Source organism: Leopardus geoffroyi, chromosome D4 (assembly GCF_018350155.1).
Source record: "Leopardus geoffroyi isolate Oge1 chromosome D4, O.geoffroyi_Oge1_pat1.0, whole genome shotgun sequence".
NCBI lineage: Eukaryota > Metazoa > Chordata > Mammalia > Carnivora > Felidae > Leopardus > Leopardus geoffroyi.
In genome coordinates this window covers 2372293-2390051 of record NC_059342.1, presented here as the reverse complement: position 1 = coordinate 2390051, position 17759 = coordinate 2372293, and the positions used below count along the sequence as shown (strand labels likewise).

The 17759-nt window shown below is 45.0% G+C and overlaps 1 long non-coding RNA gene across 1 annotated transcript; it reads left to right on the top strand.

The window, feature by feature from the left end:
* Positions 1-186: 186 nt before the first annotated feature.
* On the top strand, positions 187-16567 carry LOC123592578. Its single transcript, XR_006709845.1, has 4 exons — positions 187-296; positions 975-3083; positions 11061-11223; positions 16118-16567. It is a non-coding gene; the product is annotated as an uncharacterized LOC123592578 (long non-coding RNA).
* The last annotated feature ends 1192 nt before the right edge of the window (positions 16568-17759 follow it).

Sequence of the window (17759 nt, the reverse complement as noted above, 5' to 3'; positions counted from 1 at the left end):
AGCAACCCCAAGCCCCATGGGATGAATCACGCAGGCGCACCCTTGCGCGTCATCGCGCACTCTGCCTCTCGTGCTCACTGCTCTCTCTCTGCTCCCGTGTGGTCATCGGGGCTGGGGTGTCCCTCGGCCGCATCGAGTAGTGTGTCACAGCCTGCTCCCGTCCCTCTTCCTCTCCTAGCTGGCGAACAGGATCCAGGGGAGAGGGGCACGCGCATCTGGACTCCATCCACAAAAGTCTGACTAAGACATTTGAGGCGCGTGGGCGTCGAGATGACCACTGTGGACCTGGCTGTCGGGTACTGTCTCTCTCGCTCTTCTTTTTTATAAATTATAAAAGAATAGCCCCCAGGGGTAAATTGTGATACCATTGCCAACAACTTGTTGGTTTGTCAGACGGCTGGGGACGTTCTTATTGCGCTGAGACCCACACATTCAGAGACTGCGTCTGCCGGGCCCGTCCGCCGCCAGGGAACAAGTCCCGGAAGGTGGCTGTTCTGCAAGCCGGATAATGATGACTCGGCACCTAATGATGACACACGTGGCTGCCCTTTGTTCTGAAGGTACCCAGGTTCACGGTAGCTTTGGATAGGATTCTTCAAACGTCCCAGTAATGTCATTCGTCTACTTTTCTGATGAGACATTATTTTGAGGTTTGAGGAAAAATCAAATTCATGGGCTGAGAGACTTCTCTGATCTCTCTGATGTGACCTCAGTCTGATCTCTTCTTTGGTGTCTGGCTGCCCGCAGCTTCCTGCCCCTCCCTGTGCCCGCACATCTGGGCAAGCCCTTGAGAAGGGCCTATGCTCTGTCCTGTATTGAGGGGGGTGACGAACCCCACAGCCCGGGCCTGCCTTCAGGGCTGCCCCAACAACGACCCACAGGACCCCCAGCGGATCTTCTTCCGTGGCTCAACACTTCTCCAGACGGTATGCATCTTCTCCCTGTTCTGGCAAATGCTCACATTCTCTCCACAGCCGCGGCTCCTGGAATAGACCCGGCCTGTACCCTCACCGACACGCCTTCTGCGATCACATGAACCCTCCTCCTGGACCCTCACCAGACCCTCCTCCCGGACCCTCCACGGACCCTGGTACCACATGAAGGAATGTCACTTAAGTTTCCTATTTTGGGGGTGTTCGCCACCCCTCCCGCAGCCTCCCGTGTTCTCTGTTACACCCTCTCCGGTGTCCCTCTCTCTCCCCCCTTGACCTCACTGCCATTCTCCTCCCCAGCAGCAGGGTGCAGGTGCTCCCACTCCGCCCAAGGCTCCTCCACATCCTGTCTCTCCAGAGCCCAAGCGGCCGTGTCCCCGGCAGGGACCTGCTTGTCCTCGGCTGGAGCAGTGTGGGTCCTCTCGGTACTTCCTCTGTCCTCCCCCAGCAGCTTCTCGCTGGCAGGTTACACGTGACCACATCGTTTCATCTGCAGAACTACAGAGACTTGTCCCCATCCCCCTCTCTTCACAGACACGCTTCTGGCCGTCTTCCCCTCCTTCATGGCCCTCTATCCTCCGTCTGGCTCAGCCCTCCTGGAATCAGCCTCCCTGTGGGAAGCCACTGGTCCCCGGACCCCAGTATCACTGGACGTAGTAAGTCCTTGGACACGTCCTGCCCCACTCTCGCTCTCCCTGCTGGTGCTGTTCAGACTGCTGGGTCTGCAGGAGGGAAGGTCCCCATCCCCGTGTCTCTCTCATCACCTGAACTTCCAGTATTTCCTGTGGTCTTTCTCTCTCCCTGGACAGTCTGGCCCACGTCCCGGCCTCGGCCAGCCCACATGCAGACGCTGCCAGGCTTGTCTCTAGGACGATCTCTCTGGAGCGCTGCACGCCCGTCTGCACCCGGCTTCCCGGTCCCCAGGACAGGTGTCCCCTTTGCCGCTCAAAGCCGTGTTCTCCTGGAGCAGGACCTGCGTCTCCCCCCAGACTCCCTCTGCGCACCTGAGATCCCCGGTTTGGGCCTTTGCCACCAGGTCACTCAAGGGGAAACCCCGGGAACCCACTCTCCAGCCTCAGCTTCATCCTGCAGTCCCATGAACTGTGATAGCTGAGTACCCCGCAGTCGTGTCCCGCCTACCGGCTGCCTGCCTTCAGGTTGCCTTCTCGCCGCTGGATGGTCGCACTGATCTCTGGTTGGTGGTCCTACAAACGTCCGCCCGGACCGGTCACATCAGCGCCCCCTGTACCACGTGTCCAGCTTACAAGAGTGCCCAAGTGGTGAGACTTCAAGAGGCAACGCTCTCGTAGAGCGTTTGCTTTATTAGCTACACACGTAAAAATGGGCAAATCACAGCTTGTCACCGTCTCGATTCCCTTTTGCATCTTCCTGAAAATCCTGCCGGGTTCCAGACTGAAGTGATTCGAGGCACCCGTGTTCCTCGGCCAGGTTTTGCTCCCTGCTTCCATCTGTGTTTCCAAGGTCTTACCTGCCGACTATTCGTACGGAGATGGAGGCAACAGATCTTTTGTTCTTTATCCGCTGACAAGGATCTCTGTGTGTCCAACATGCAAGTCCCTTTTATGACCTCTGCCGCCTCCGGGAAGCATCTCATGATATGTTTACCACTTTATTGAAGAAAAGGGCAACTCTGCACAACTCTTTTAAACTCTGGGAAGAGCTTAGCCCTGAGATAAAAAATAACAACGTCTGAAAATTGCGGTGGAAGCGAGATGGGGCCCCTGCCCGTGTGGCAGGTGCCGGGGACCCCCGAGCCATTGGCAGGGGTGGGGCCTCAGCTCCCACAGGGACACACGTGCTTTGGCCTTCAGCCTTTGCAACCTTTGCTCCCAGGGTCACGGCAGGCCGTGGGGCTCTGACTCCTGTTAGCCGAGGGGCTCTGAAAACCTAATTCCCAGACCAGTGACCTCAGACCCCCAGGGGCTGGGGTGACGGGGGCCTCAGAACTTCCTGAAGACCCCCAGGGATTGTGGCATGCAGCTGAGGTAGAGAGCCATGATTTAAACTGTCCCTTCACAGAAAATAGTTCCTGATGACGTGATTCTCCTGCTGGTGAATAATCTCTCCTGACAGAAATGGCACACTGGGTGACTTGGGGAGCTGCCACTCTACTGGCCGCAAGCGGCAAAGGTAAGTGACAATACCAGTAGCAGGTAGAGTCAGGTGGCCTCACACGGGAATCCAGTTACTTTCCGTATTGGGAATCAGAAAAAAATATATAAAGAAATTGATTTTTTAGACCATTAACTACTAATTTAAATTCTCCTTTAAAACACTGACAGGAGATCAGCTAGATCTTTTTTCCTATCATCAAATGCAAATGTCTCAGCAGAGCCTCGCTGTGTGTGTTTAAGGCCTCACTTTGCTTTTATCCACTGAACCAACAGGTAGAACTTTTTTTTTAATATGAAATTTATTGTCAAATTGGTTTCCATACAACACCCAATGCTCATCCCAACAGGTGCCCTCCTCCATGCCCATCCCCCACTTTCCCCTCCCTCCCACCCCCCATCAACCCTCAGTTTATTCTCAGTTTTTAAGAGTCTCTTATGGTTCGGCTCCCTCCCTCTCTCTTTTTTTTTTCCTTCCCCTCCCCCATGGTCTTCTGTTAAGTTTCTCAGGATCCACATAAGAGTGAAAAGTCTCGCTGGGGCAGACTTTTAAGAACTTTCTGCTAAGTAGCCAAAAAAGGCAGATTATTCAATCATCAAATTATTGCAACTTTGGAAAGTCAATACAGGAGTCTCCAAGTTGTAACATGTACCTTAGGCCAGCATATGCCCCCAGTATATTTATTTCTCTTAATTATGGGTTTATATAGATTTATTTTTAAGGTATGTAGATATGTAACTGCATTAATCTATCGTGTATATTATCACACATATGCAAAAATAGAAGTGAAACTGATAAGTGGAAGAGGAAATAAACACTATTTTAAAATATTTTCATGTTAGGGGCGCCTGGGTGGCGCAGTCGGTTAAGCGTCCGACTTCAGCCAGGTCACGATCTCGCGGTCCGGGAGTTCGAGCCCCGCGTCGGGCTCTGGGCTGATGGCTCAGAGCCTGGAGCCTGTTTCCGATTCTGTGTCTCCCTCTCTCTCTGCCCCTCCCCCGTTCATGCTCTGTCTCTCTCTGTCCCAAAAATAAATAAACGTTGAAAAAAAATTTTTTTTTAAATATTTTCATGTTATTTAATGATACAAAAATGTTAGTAGAAAATATTAGTAATGGAGCAGCGTGATAGGCTATGCATCATTATTTTTTTTGTTTTTAAAAAATATTCTTAATGTTTATTTATTTTGTGAGAGAGAGACAGAGCATGAGCAGGGAAGGGGCAGAGAGAGAGGGAGACACGGAATCCAAAGCAGGCTGCAGGCTCCAAGCTGTCAGCCCAGAGCCTGACACGGGGCTTAAACCCACAAATGGTGAGGTCATGACCTGAGCCGAAGTTGGAGCCTCAACTGACTGAACCACCCAGGTGCCCCACGCATCATCATTTTTTTTTTAATTTGTTTTGCAGCTTTTGATGCAGACTTGTGAAGTCTGGCTCTAGATTCCATTTATTTTGACCCTTGGTTTTCCATCCATCATTGATGAAATGATTCTCCAGAATAAGCATGAATCCAGGTGGAGGAGGTAGGGCTTGGGCTGCTCTCCTGGGTTGTGTCTCCAGTAATTCAAGCATTTCCACTCATTCTAGAAAGATTTTAAGGGAGTCAGTTTCATCTTTCCTGATGTGGGTCAGGAAGTTTTGCACATTAACTAGAAGATGTTTTACTTTTCATATTTTTATCAAATGGATTCTTCTTTTGGAAGATTTCAAAACAAGTTAAAAAAAAAAATACCCCAATTTTTAAGAATGTTGTAAGAATTCTCACAACGACACAAAATTACAGCAGCAAAAATGTTCTCATCCCAACACTTTTCTTTTGAACATCCTAGTGTTAAAACCTGAAATTTACTAGAAGGAGTAGATTATGCCTGATCCTTTTTTGAGAGTATCTGCTAGGTAACAAACTACTCCGAGACACTTCTAGGCATTGAGAAAGTTAACAAAATTTTTAACTCTTTGCTGTAATGTCTAAGCTAAAAACCTCATTTAAGAATTTCATTATGCGATCATCTGAAAATTGCCATGAATGATGTAAGACTTTCCTGGTTGTTCTCCATCTCATTGCAATGATTTGCAATAAAAACGCTCTCAATTTAATAATAGAACCCTTATATTTACTTACTTGGATGGAGGCAAAGCGTACTGAGCTACAATGAGCTAAAAGCAAGTGTGTGAGGGGAGGGGTGATGCTCTCGTTAGGGAGCTTCTGTTTATTTTTCTGGACACGCCCACTGCCTTACAGTGACCCAGACGCATCAACACTCATCCCAATGGGAAGGTCTGGTATTCACATGTGACTTTGAAGACCAGTGGTCTAGACACCAGTCAGGTTAGAGGTCACCAAAAATTCAGCTCTTCTGCCCTTTATCATCTTTCGTCTTCTCTTTTAAAGTTTTGTTCATACAGGTCTTCTTCATTTCTTTTTTTTTTTTAATGTTTATTTATTTATTTTGAGAGAGAGAGAGAGAGAGAGAGAGAGAGAGAGAGAGAGCACGAGCAGGGGAGGAGCGAAGAAAGAGGGAGAGAATCCCAAGCAGGCTCCTCTCAGTGTGGAGCCTGACGTGGGGCTCGATGCCACCACCGTGAGATCGTGACCTGAGCCAAAATCAAGAGCAGGAGGCTCAACCCACTGAGCCACCCAGGCACCCCTGGGTCTTCTTCATTTCTTGATAAGCGCATTTCTAGATGTTTCTAATTAGGTTATAATCAATGGGACATTTTCAAAAGTGGGTGTTGCTGGCAAATAAAGACATCAACGATTCTTATTTTGGCTCCACCACTTACCAGCTGTGGGCAAATTACTAACTTCTTTGTGCCCCCGTTTCCTGTTCTGTAAAGCCGGGATGGTGAGAATCTATGTCTACCTCATAGATTGTTATGACAATGAAACCAGTTCCTATATAAGAAATACTGGGCACGGTGCCTGGCACACGGTTAACAATTACATGACAGTCATGATCCAGCCATCTTGCTGACTTCTTTTTTCCTTATAATAAAATTTGTATTCTTTTAGGCTTTCTAGGCGTATAATCTTATCACGTACAAATAAGCATATTCTTGCCTTCTTCTTTCCTATGATTATATTTTCTTTCTTTTGTCTAATAATTAATAATTTAATAATAAAAATGATATTAAATAATGGAAAAAGTGGATACCATATGTGCCCAATTTTAATGTCACATTTCACCATTAAGTAGTATATATTCATACATTTATCTTATTGAGTAATTGAAATATTCTTCCATTCCTATGCACTTATGACTTCAATCAAGAATCAATTTCGAAATGATCATTTGGTTTTTCTCTTTGACTTTTAATATGGTTATTTACACTGGTAGATTTCCTGATACTGAACCATCTTTGAATCAATGCGTCAATTCTCTACTTGGCTATGGTTTTATAATGTACTGATGAACTCTGCTCACAATTAATATCTTACTAAGACTTTGCATTAATATTTTAGGTGGGATCAGTCTGTTGTTCTCTTGGTCCTTTTCAACACCTTCCTCTACTCTCTGCATTTCCCATAGATGACTAGTAAGTAGGATCTAGGGACTTAATCGGATTCTGGCTTGATTATTTGGACAGGCGTGTATCATAAGGGCGATGCTCCTCCACTGGAAAGCCTATTATCTCTGGCTATCTCTCTCTTCTTGTGGTGTCAGCAGCCACTGATGCCTGCTGCTTAGATCCTCTAATTCATTAGGGATTGCAGAATAGTGATATTCTCTCAGCCTTTATCTTCATTTACTAGCTGGAATACTAGCTTCTCATCTTTATAAAGAAAAGGTGAAATAAAAGCTTGGAAGCCCAATTTTTTTCCCCCTTCATCATCTTCCAGAGGGAACCAACGTGCTTTCTGCTTTCTTGATTTCTTTCCTCTTTTTTAGGTGTGGGGGTGGTGTTGGGTGTGTTTAGTATTATCTAGTATTATTATGAACTAACATTTTAAACATATTTGGTGTGCTTCAATCCACTGTGTTATTTTTCTTAACGTTTATTTATTTATTTTGAGAGAGAGAACGTGTGAGGGAGGGGCAGAGAGAGAGAATCCCAAGAAGGCTCTATGCTGGGCGTGGGCCCCACGAGGGGCGCAATCCCGTGACCGTGAGATCATGACCTGAGCTGAAATCAGGAGTCGGATGCTCAACTGACTGAGTCACCCAGGCAGCCCTCCACTGCGTTATTGATCTGGTTGTCCTCTTGCTGGCCAGTGAGAGTTTCCTCAGATTGTCTTCTGAGTCCTTTCGACACAACCTCACTTCTTTGCTATCTGATGTGACGAGACATTTCAGGTCATCCCGCCCCTGACAAGGAATCTGCCCTCTGCAGAAGTTCTAGTTCCCCAAGGTGGGAATTGGTCATAGCAACCACAGCCTGGGGGCTGGGGAAGCTCCTTGCTTCTGGCTTGGTCATTGTTTCCAGATTTATCAGTGGACAGAGCTAAGAGATAAGTTTAGTTGTTCTTGTTTCTTAAGAAAACATAAATCATAAGTTTATATTTACAATTCAAATTTGGGGCAATAAAGTTCTCATTTAACTGCCATCTTAAATCTGTATCTCCTTTCCTCTATGCTGAAAATTCTTTCGTCTTCAAATACTTCAGAACAATACTGAAATATGGTGGACATCCTTGTCTTGTTTCACCTTATTAACAAACTTTCTTTATTTCTCTGCTAACTGTGGTATTGGGTTTTAGGTTAATTATTCTTCTTTCCATCTTTTATGAAAAGGTTTTAAGGAATAGATGTTGAAACTATCCAATCTCATTCCAACATCTATGAAGATGGTCTTGTTTTCCAATTTTATCCACACAGGCAATTAATTTTGTTCATAGGTTTTTCCATATTGAGTCATTCTTGTATATTCCAGTTATGAAAACAATTAATCATGCTCTCAGATGCTGCTTGATTGCATTTGCTAGTATTTTCCTTCGAATTTCTGCATTAGTAATTCTACATGAGATTGCTTGTGATATTTCTTGGTGCTATCCACTTCAGATTTTGGTATCTGCATGATGCTGACTACATAAAACTGTTATAATGTTTTCCCCCCACCTCCCGAATTGAGAAACATTTGCATATCTTTGGTTTATCTGTTCCTTAGGTCTGTAGACTTCACTTGTGAAACCATCTCTGCCCTTTTCTCCCCAAGGGATAGCCCCCTGAAACCATTCTCTCATTTTTTCTTGACATTTGAATAGTTTATATTCTCTAAATAGCTTCCATTTATTTATTTTTTTCCTAGGAAACTGAGACATAATGGAAAATGTATCCTGGTCTCTGCTCCTGGTTCCTGGCACAGAGTTCCTAAACTCTTGTAATTTCCTAAGTGATAAGAATAGTAGGAACATCTTTTGTTCTAATGTTTGGTCTTTGACCCGGGTTCCTGACGCAGGGCTTCTGAAATTCTTGTAATTTCCTGGGTGATTGGAGCATCTTTTGTTCTAATGAGTTGACTTTGGGTGGGCTCCTGGGTGTCTCCTAGGTTGGTCACCATGATCAGAGCTTGGGATCTTCAGTCCTGCCCTCCATTCCCTTGAGAAGGAAAAAGGACTGAAAATGGAGTTAATGATCCATGATGCCTACATGAGAAAGCCTCCATAACACCCCAGTAGTACAGGGTTCAGAGGGCTTCTGGGCTGGTGAACACAGCACTGAAGATCCTGTGCACAGGACCCTCCCAGACCTCACCCTAAGTATCTCTTCATCTGGCTGTTCATCTGCATCCTTTATCAGAGCCTTTAATAAGCTGGTGAATGTAGGTGTTCCCCTGAGTTCTGTGAGTCACTCTAGCAAATTAATGGAACCTGAGGAGGGGGTCATGGGAACCTCTGATTTATATCCTGTCGGTCAGAAGTTCAGGTGACAAGCTGGACTTACTCTGGCACCTGATGTAGGGGATGGGGACTCAGCCCTTAGCCTGTGGGATCTGATGCCACCTTGGGGTAGATGGTGACGGAATTGAGTTGAATTTTAGGACACCCTGCTGGTGTCTGAGAATTGTTTGTTGGTGTGGGGGAAATGTCCACACATCTGGCAACTGGAGGTGTGAGTCAGGGGGTCCCCAGGGCAGAAACGCACAGGACACAGAGCTGAGGCTCGTCCCTAAAGCAGGAGGGAAAGGCTAGGGTTTCATTTTTAGAAATAATCTGTTTTATTTATGAGTATTCTTTTATATACTTTAGCTGATATTAGATTTATTAGTTTTACCATTTTCCTCTTTTCTATATGTGTTAATTTATTCCTTCTAGTTTCTTTAGTTGTTTTGATTATTTTCATTGTTTTAAAGATTTTATTTTTAAGTAGCCTGTACACCCATTGTAGGGCTCAAACTCACACCCCAAGATCAAGAGTTAAATGCTGTACCAACTGGGCCAGCCAGTCACCCTTTAGTTTCTTTAGTTTTAAAATATTGTTCTTTTTCTAACTCCTAGAGTTGAATGTTTAAATTATTTTTCGCTTATTAAAATTAATACTTGAGGGGCGCCTGGGTGGCACAGTCGGTTAAGCGTCCGACTTCAGCCAGGTCACGATCTCGCGGTCCGTGAGTTCGAGCCCCGCGTCGGGCTCTGGGCTGATGGCTCAGAGCCTGGAGCCTGTTTCCGATTCTGTGTCTCCCTCTCTCTCTGCCCCTCCCCCGTTCATGCTCTGTCTCTCTCTGTCCCAAAAATAAATAAACGTTGAAAAAAATAAAATAAAATAAAATAAAATAAAATTAATACTTGACTATGAATTGTTCTGAGCAATGCTTTAGCTTTAGTATCAAGGCTATTGTTATCAACTATCACAATTTCTTCTTTGGCCGAATGTATTAAGAGATTTTAGAAAATATACAGGTAACACTTTTTTTCCCTAATTTTTAAAATTAATTCTAATTGTCCTGACCTGAGATCAGAGAAAGCCACGTGTAGCCTTTGTCTTTTTCCTGAGGCCATCTCTTGAGGTTTTTGATGTTTTTGATGAATCTTTGTGTTCAGTGCGTAAGCTTTCACAGAAGAATGCAAAAGATGTGTTCTCAGGAAGCAAAAAGAAAGGATTAAAACTTTTTGGGTTAAAAAATTGTTTAAGTTTATTTATTTACGCGATCTCTACACCCAACATGGGGCTCACACTCACAACCCCAAGACCAAGAGCTGCAGGCTCTACCGACTGAGCCAGCGGGCACCCCTGTATTTACTTTAATAATTAAAAACTGTCAATAGTACAATTGCCTTATTTATGAACAAGTAGTTATAAATTGTGAGAAGAGACTTCTAATTGATGGACTAGCCAAATACATGGTTAATGTGCTTGACTGTCTTAGAAGCACTTAACAAGAAGTATTCTTTGTTAATAGTGAATGGAGTTTACGTGAATCAATTAGGTCTACCTTTTTTTTTTTTAAGTTTATTTATCTATTTTTAGAGAGAGAGGGAGAGAGAAGGAGAGGAACAGCGAGAGAATCCCAAGCAGGCTCCATGCTGTCAGCGCAGAGCCTGACACAGGGCTCCATCACGTGAATCTAAGATCGTGACCTGAGCAGAAACCAAGGTCAAAAGCATAACTAACTGGTAGATCCAGGCACCCTAGGTCTACCTTATTTTTTATATCCTTCAGGGTCTTTTAGATTTAATTATTATTTTTCCCTATCTGATTTACCATGGACCAAGAGGAGTAAACGAAAGCCTCCTACTTCTGAAACATTTCTGTCAGTGGCTTCTTGTCTTTCTTGGAGCATTTGAATAACATTTTCTGATGCTGGGCTACTTTGTCATTTACAAATGGCCTTCCTTCATCACAGTGAGCACTCTTTGTCCTAAATGCAACCACCTCTGACGGTGGCATTGTAACCTCTGCTTTCTCTTTATTTTCATTTGTCTGGTGTGACTTTTCCCATCCTTTACTGCAGTATGTAAGTTACTTTATTTTAGGCCAATCTCTTTTATGTGACATACACATTGGATTTTGCTTTATGATTCCATCTGAGTTTGTTTTTGTTTTGTTTTGTTTTTAGAGAGGAGAGCATGAGTGGGAGAGGAGCAGAAGGCGAAAGAGAATCTTCAGGAGGCTTCATGTCCAGCAAGGAGCCCACCCAACACAGGGCTCGATCTCACGACCTGGGATCATGACCTGAGCTACAATCAAGACTTGAACACTCAGCCGACTGAGCCTCCCAGGTGAGTGGCTCTATCAGAGTTTTTTAAAATTGTTTTAAATTACAGTGAAATACATAGACACAAATTTTAATATCTCAACCATTTTTAATAAGTATATTTTTAAGTTTTCGTTTAAATTCCAGTTAACAAACAATGTAATATTAGATTCAGGTATACAATATATCAATTCAACACTTTCACACATCACCTGGTGCTCATCACATGTGTCCTCCTTAAGCCCCACATCTATTTAACTCAGCCCCCACCCCCCTCTGGTAACCATCCTTGTGTTCTCTACAGTTAAGAGTCTGTTTCTTGGTTGGTTTCTCTTTCTCTCCGCCCCCCCCCCCACCTTTGCTCATTTGTTTTGTCCTTAAATTCCACATATAAGTGAAATCATATGGTATTTGTCTTTCTCTGACTGACTTATTTCACTTAGCATAATACTCTCTAGCTCTGTCCATGCCATTGCAGATGGCAAGATTTCATTCTTTTTGATGGGTGAGTAATATTCCATTGTGTATATAGACCACATCTCCTTTATCCATTCATCAGTCGATGGACACAGGCTGCTTCTATAATCTGGCTATTGTTGATAATGCTGCTATATATATTGAGGTGCACGTATCCCTTTGAATTAGTATTTTTATGTTCTTTGAGTAAATACCTAGTAGTGCAATTGCTGGGTTGTAGGGCAGGTCTATTTTTAATGTTTTGAGGGAAGTCCATACTGTTTTCCAGAGCAGCTGCACCAGTTTGCATTCCCACCAACAGTGCAAAATGGTTCCCCTTTCTCCACATCCTCACCAACACCTATTGTTTCTTGTGTTGTTAATTTTAGCCATTTTGATAGGTGTGAGGTGATATCTCAGTGTGGTTTTTATTTCTATTTTCCTTACAGTGAGTGATGTTGAGCATCATTTCATGTGTCTGTTGACCATCTGGATGTCTTGTTTGGAAAAGCGTCTATTCATGTCTTCTGCCCATTTTAAACCTGGATTATCTGTTTTTTGGGTGTTGAGTTGTATAAATTTTTTATATATTTTGGATACTAACCCTTTATCAGAATGAATCTTATGTCATAAGAGTGTGCACTTTTAGGGGCGCCTGGGGGGCTCAGTCAGTTAAGTGTCCAACTTCGGCTCAGGTCATAAATCTTCATGGTTCCTGAGTTTGAGCCCCGCATCGGGCTCTGCGCTGACAGTGCAGAGCCCGCTTGGGATTCTCTCTCCCTCTCTCTCTGCCCCTCCCCTGCTTGTGTGCTCTCCCTCTCTCTCTCTGTCTCTCTCAAAATAAATAAATAAACTTTTAAAAAATGTATTTCTTGTTGATGGTCCGGAACAAACAGGTTGAAAGCCCCTGACCTGGGAGCTCTTCCTGCAGACACTGAAGATAAGACTAATTAGATGCGCGTGAGCCCAGGCCCCAAGTCTTGTTCTTGGCTCCGAGCGCTCCCATGGCAACCGTTGTCCTTCCTTTCTGCTCATGCTCGTAGTAGCCATCACAGCATTTGTACTTCCAAAGGACTTACATCAGTATAGCTATTTACCCCAAGATTTCTCATCAAATACTCTGAAACTCAACAAGCCTCACTGGGTGGCATACCACGGGAAGGCGGCTTGTCTGGGCCGTTTCCCCACTCCCCTGCCCTTGTCGTGTTCTCATGGTGTCTGAGCTCCCCTGCCTCTGGCCGCCCTGCTTCAAGGACGTCAGGGTGTGGCAGTAGAGGTGTTCTCTTCCGCTATTTCAGTTCTCTTATGTTCTTTATGTGATGGGATTTCTGTTTCTGTTCCTAATTGCCTGACCATTTTCTTAAGGGTGAAGAGAAAAGAGAGGTCTGAGAAGCCTCCACTTTGCCATCTTAAAGTCTTGCTGCCCCGAGGCAGCCCTCATCTCTGAAAGGACCCCAGGGTCCCCCCCCCAGACCACGGGGCATGGCCACCTCTGTGTCCTTGCCTTCCTGGGCTGTGGCCACGTGGACGTGGGGCAGCTCGGCTCACACTCAAGTTAGATTGAATGCCAAAGCCAGTTCATCCTTGGCTTGAGGGTTGGTACCCTCCACTCCCCCTGCTTGGGGATCCCTCACTTCCGCCTGCCTTGGCTTCTGGGGTTCACTTCATCCTGGGCTGGGGCTGAACCTCATTCCTGCCAGTGGGGCTCTCTCCTTCTCCCCCATCCCTCCTTCTTCCAGGGAGAAGTCTGGGAGTCTCTCTTTTCTCTTCCCTCCCGTTAAGCGTCTATTTATTCATGAGACTTCATAGATTTTTGCCTTTTCTCTACTTTTTTCTCAGCTTGAAGACACAAGCGGTTGAGCTTGGAGGCCCCAGGGGCCCCTTCCCACCCTCCGCCTGCAGCAGAGCTCAGGCTTCTCTTCTCTTCCCTTCCTTTGTATCTTCCGCTCTTTCACACCCTTTCTCAACAGCACGTGATGGGAAGAGGGACTTGTTCACCAACCCTCCCCCCTTGTTTGGGGGTGTTCTGAGGTTGGAACCTTATTTCTTTCTCTGACCATCACTTCAGAAATGATGGCTTCCAGTGTCCTTTGTCCTCATCGTCTGCCTGATGATCATTTTTGCCCTTGTGTTTCTCGCTTACTTGCCATCAGAGGTGACATCGAATCTCTTTTCCAGAAGTGCCATGGTGACGTTCCAGCTCACGGAGGAGGCTCAGTGTAGCACCCACACCCAAGACGTAAAATAAGTCATGTCCTGGGCAGGACCATCCTCATGCCCAACATGAGAGAGAAGCAACATGGTGTGACTTCCTCTCCTTCCCCTCTTCTCCCACTCTCCCGCCTTCCTCACCCCTCCTCAAGGGAAAATTATGCAGAAGGAGACTGTAGGCAAAGTGAGTCAGCACTGCCGCAGAGGGAGGGAGCCCTGCTCGGTAAGACCCCTGGGAGGAAAGTGAGCCACACCAGGAATTGCCTGGGTCACGTTTCTAAGTAGCTTTCTCTGCATCTTGCTATCAAATTGGGGTCACGTAACTCTGAGCTCACTTTAAATATCGTTGGGGCTCCTGGGTGGCTTAGTCGGCTAAGCGTCCAACTTGGGCTCAGGTCACGATCTCACGGTTTGTGAGTTCGAGCCCCGTGTCGGGCTGTGTGCCAACAGCTCAGAGCCTGGAGCCTGCTTGGGATTCTGTGTCTCCCTCTCTCTCTCTGCCCCTCCCCTACTCACACTCTGTCTCTCTCAAAAAGTAAATAATAAACATTAAAAAAAATTTTTGTTTTGGGATAGGAAAAACAAATATTGTTAAAATGTCAATACTACCCAAAGCAATCTACATATTCAGCGCAATCCCTATCAAAGTAACACCAGCATTCTTCACAGAGCTAGAACAAATAATCCCAAAATTTGTATGGAACCTGAAAAGACCCCGAATAGCCAAGCAATCTTGAAAAAGAAAATCAAAGCAGGAGGCATCACAATCCCAGACTTCAAGCTATACTACAAAGCTGTAATTATCAAGACAGTATGGTACTGGCACGAGAACAGACACTCAGATCAATGGAATAATAAAATAGAGAACCCAGAAATGGACCCACAAACGTATGGGCAACCAATCTTTGACAAAGCAGGAAAGAATATCCAATGGAATAAAGACAGTCTCTTTAGCAAGTGGTGCTGGGAAAACTGGCCAGCGACATGCAGAAGAATGAACCTGGACCACTTTCTTACCCCAGACACAAAAAGAAACTCAAAGTGGATGAAAGACCTCAATGTAAGACAGGGAGCCATCAAAATCCTTGAGGAGAAAGCAGGCAACAACCTCTTTGATCTTGCCTGCAGCAATTTCTTACTCAACACGTCTCCAGAGGCAAGGGAAACAAGAGCAAAAATGTACTACTGGGACCTCATGAAAATAAAAAGCTTTTGCACAGCAAAGGAAACAATCAGCAAAACTAAAAGGCAACCGACAGAATGGGAGAAGATATTTTCAAATGACATATCAGATGAAAGGTTAGTATCCAAAATCTACAAAGAACTTATCAAACTCAACACCCAAAAAACAAATAATCCAGTGAAGAAATGGACAAAAGACATGAGTAGACACTTCTCCAAAGAAGACATCCAGATGGCCAACCGACACATGAAAAAATGCTCAACGTCACTCATCATCAGGGAAGTACAGATCAAAACCACAATGAGATATTACCTTACACTTGTCAGAATGGCTAACATTAACAGCTCAGGCAACAACAGATGTTGGCGAGGATGCAGAGAAAGAGGATCTCTTTTGCATTGTTGGTGGGAATGCAAGCTGGTGCAGCCACTCTGGAAAACAGTATGGAGGTTTCTCAAAAAACTAAAAATAGAACTACCCTACGACCCAGCAACTGCATTACTCAGCATTTATCCAAGGGATACAGGTGTGCTGTTTCGAAGGGACACATGCACCCCCATGTTTATAGCAGCACTATCAACAATAGCCAAAGTATGGAAAGAGCCCAAATGTCCATCGATGGATGAATGGATAAAGAAGTTGTGGCATATCTATACAACGGAGTATAACTCGGGAATCAAAAAGAATGAAATCTTGCCATTTGCAACTACGTGGATGGAACTAGAGGGTATTATGCTAAGTGAAATTAGTCAGAGAAAGACAAAAACCATATGACTTCACTCATATGAGGACTTTAAGAGACAAAACAGATGAACAGAAGGGAAGGGAAACAAAAATAATATGAAAACAGGGAGAGGGACAAAACAGAAGAGACTCATAAATATGGAGAACAAACTGAGGGTTGCTGGAGGGGTTGTGGGGGGGGGGATGGGCTAAATGGGTGAGGGACACTAAGGAATCTACTCCTGAAATCATTGCTTCATTATATACTAACTAATTTGGATGTAAATTTTTAAAAATAAAAAATAAAGTTAAATTAAAAAATTTTTGTTTTTGTTTTAAATTGCAGTGCAGTGACTCATGGGAGAGGCACAGCCTTGCTGTGGGTCTTATCAAGGAGGACCCTGATTCTCACAAACTACTAGTCCAAGGAAGCAACAGGAAACAAGAACAGAGCTGTGGGCGCCATGCTGTGGTAACAGAAGAAGGCAGTTTCTCTGGAGCCACGCTGCCCTCTGTGGGGCCGAGGCAACCAGCGGAACCACAAGCAAAGATTCGCCAATAGGAACTTGTGTGCGGGGCTGCTGTTGGTGCGATGACGTAAGTTATAATGATGTTGCTAAGGTTTTTTACAATGTGTGCAAAATTGGGATAAATGATGGGCACACGTTGGAAATGTTGTGGATCTGGTTCCAGTCCATTGGGATAAAGTGAATATTGAAATAAAGAGAGTCAAGTGAACTTTTTGCTTTCCTGGTGCACGTAAAGTTATGTTTACACCGTACTGTAGTCTGTGAAATGGGCAATAGCATTATGTCTAACGACACAGTGTTCGTAGCTTAATTTAAAAATATTCCAAAAAATAAAAAACAAGTAAAAATAAATTTAAAAATTAAAAATAAAAATAATCCATTGTTGGGGCGCCTGGGTGGCTCAGTTGGTTAAGTGTCCAACTCTTGATCTCGGCCCAGGTCTTGATCCCGGGATTGTGAGTTCAAGCCCCATGTTGGGCCCTGTGTAAGGCCCCACGCTGGGCGTGAAGGCTACTTAAAAAACAAACAAACAGGGGCGCCTGGGTGGCTCAGTCGGTTGAGCGTCCGACTTCAGCTCAGGTCATGATCTCGTGGTTCCTGGGTTTAAGCCCTGCGTCCGGCTCTGTGCTGCCAGCTCGGAGTCTGAAACCTGCTTCGGATTCTGCGTCTCCCTCTCTCTCTGCCCCTAACCCACTTGCATTCTGTCTCTGTCTCTCTCAAAAATAAATAAACATTTTTTAACAAATTAAAAAAAAACATTTAAAAATACTCTATTGTTAGGCCGCCTGGGTGGCTCGGGCGGTTGAACGTCTGACTCTTGATTTCGTCTCAGCTCATGATCTCACAGTTGTGGGGTTGAGCGCCAGTTTGGGCTCTGTGCTGACAGGGCAGAGCCTGCTTGGAATTCTCTCTCTGCCTCTCTCTCTCTTTCTCTCTCGCTCTCAAAAATAAATAAATACACTAAAAAAACAAAAATATATAAATACTCTACTGTTAAGAAGCACTAGCCATCATCTGTCTGGGTTTTCAGCGAGCCACGATCTTTTTGCTGGTGGAGGGTCTTCCCTTAGTGTTGAAGGCTACTGACCCCTCAGGGCAGTGGCGGCTGACCCCGCAGGGAGGTGGCGGCTGTGGCCATCTCTGGAAATAAGACAACTGTGACGTTTGCCACGTTGACTGACTCTTCTCTCAAGAATGATTTCTCTGTAGCACGTGATGCTGTTTGGTAGCATTTTACACACAGAACTTCCTTCAAACCCGGAGTCTATCCTGTCACACCCTGTCCGCTGCTCTGTCAGCTAAGTTCGTGTGATATTCTCAATTCTGTGTTGTCATTTTGACACTCTTCGCAGCATCGTCACCGGGAGCACACTCCGTCTCAGGAAACCACTTTCTTTGTTCATCCATGGGAAGCAAGTCCCCATCCGTTGGAGTTGTATCCTGAGGTGGCCCAGCTCC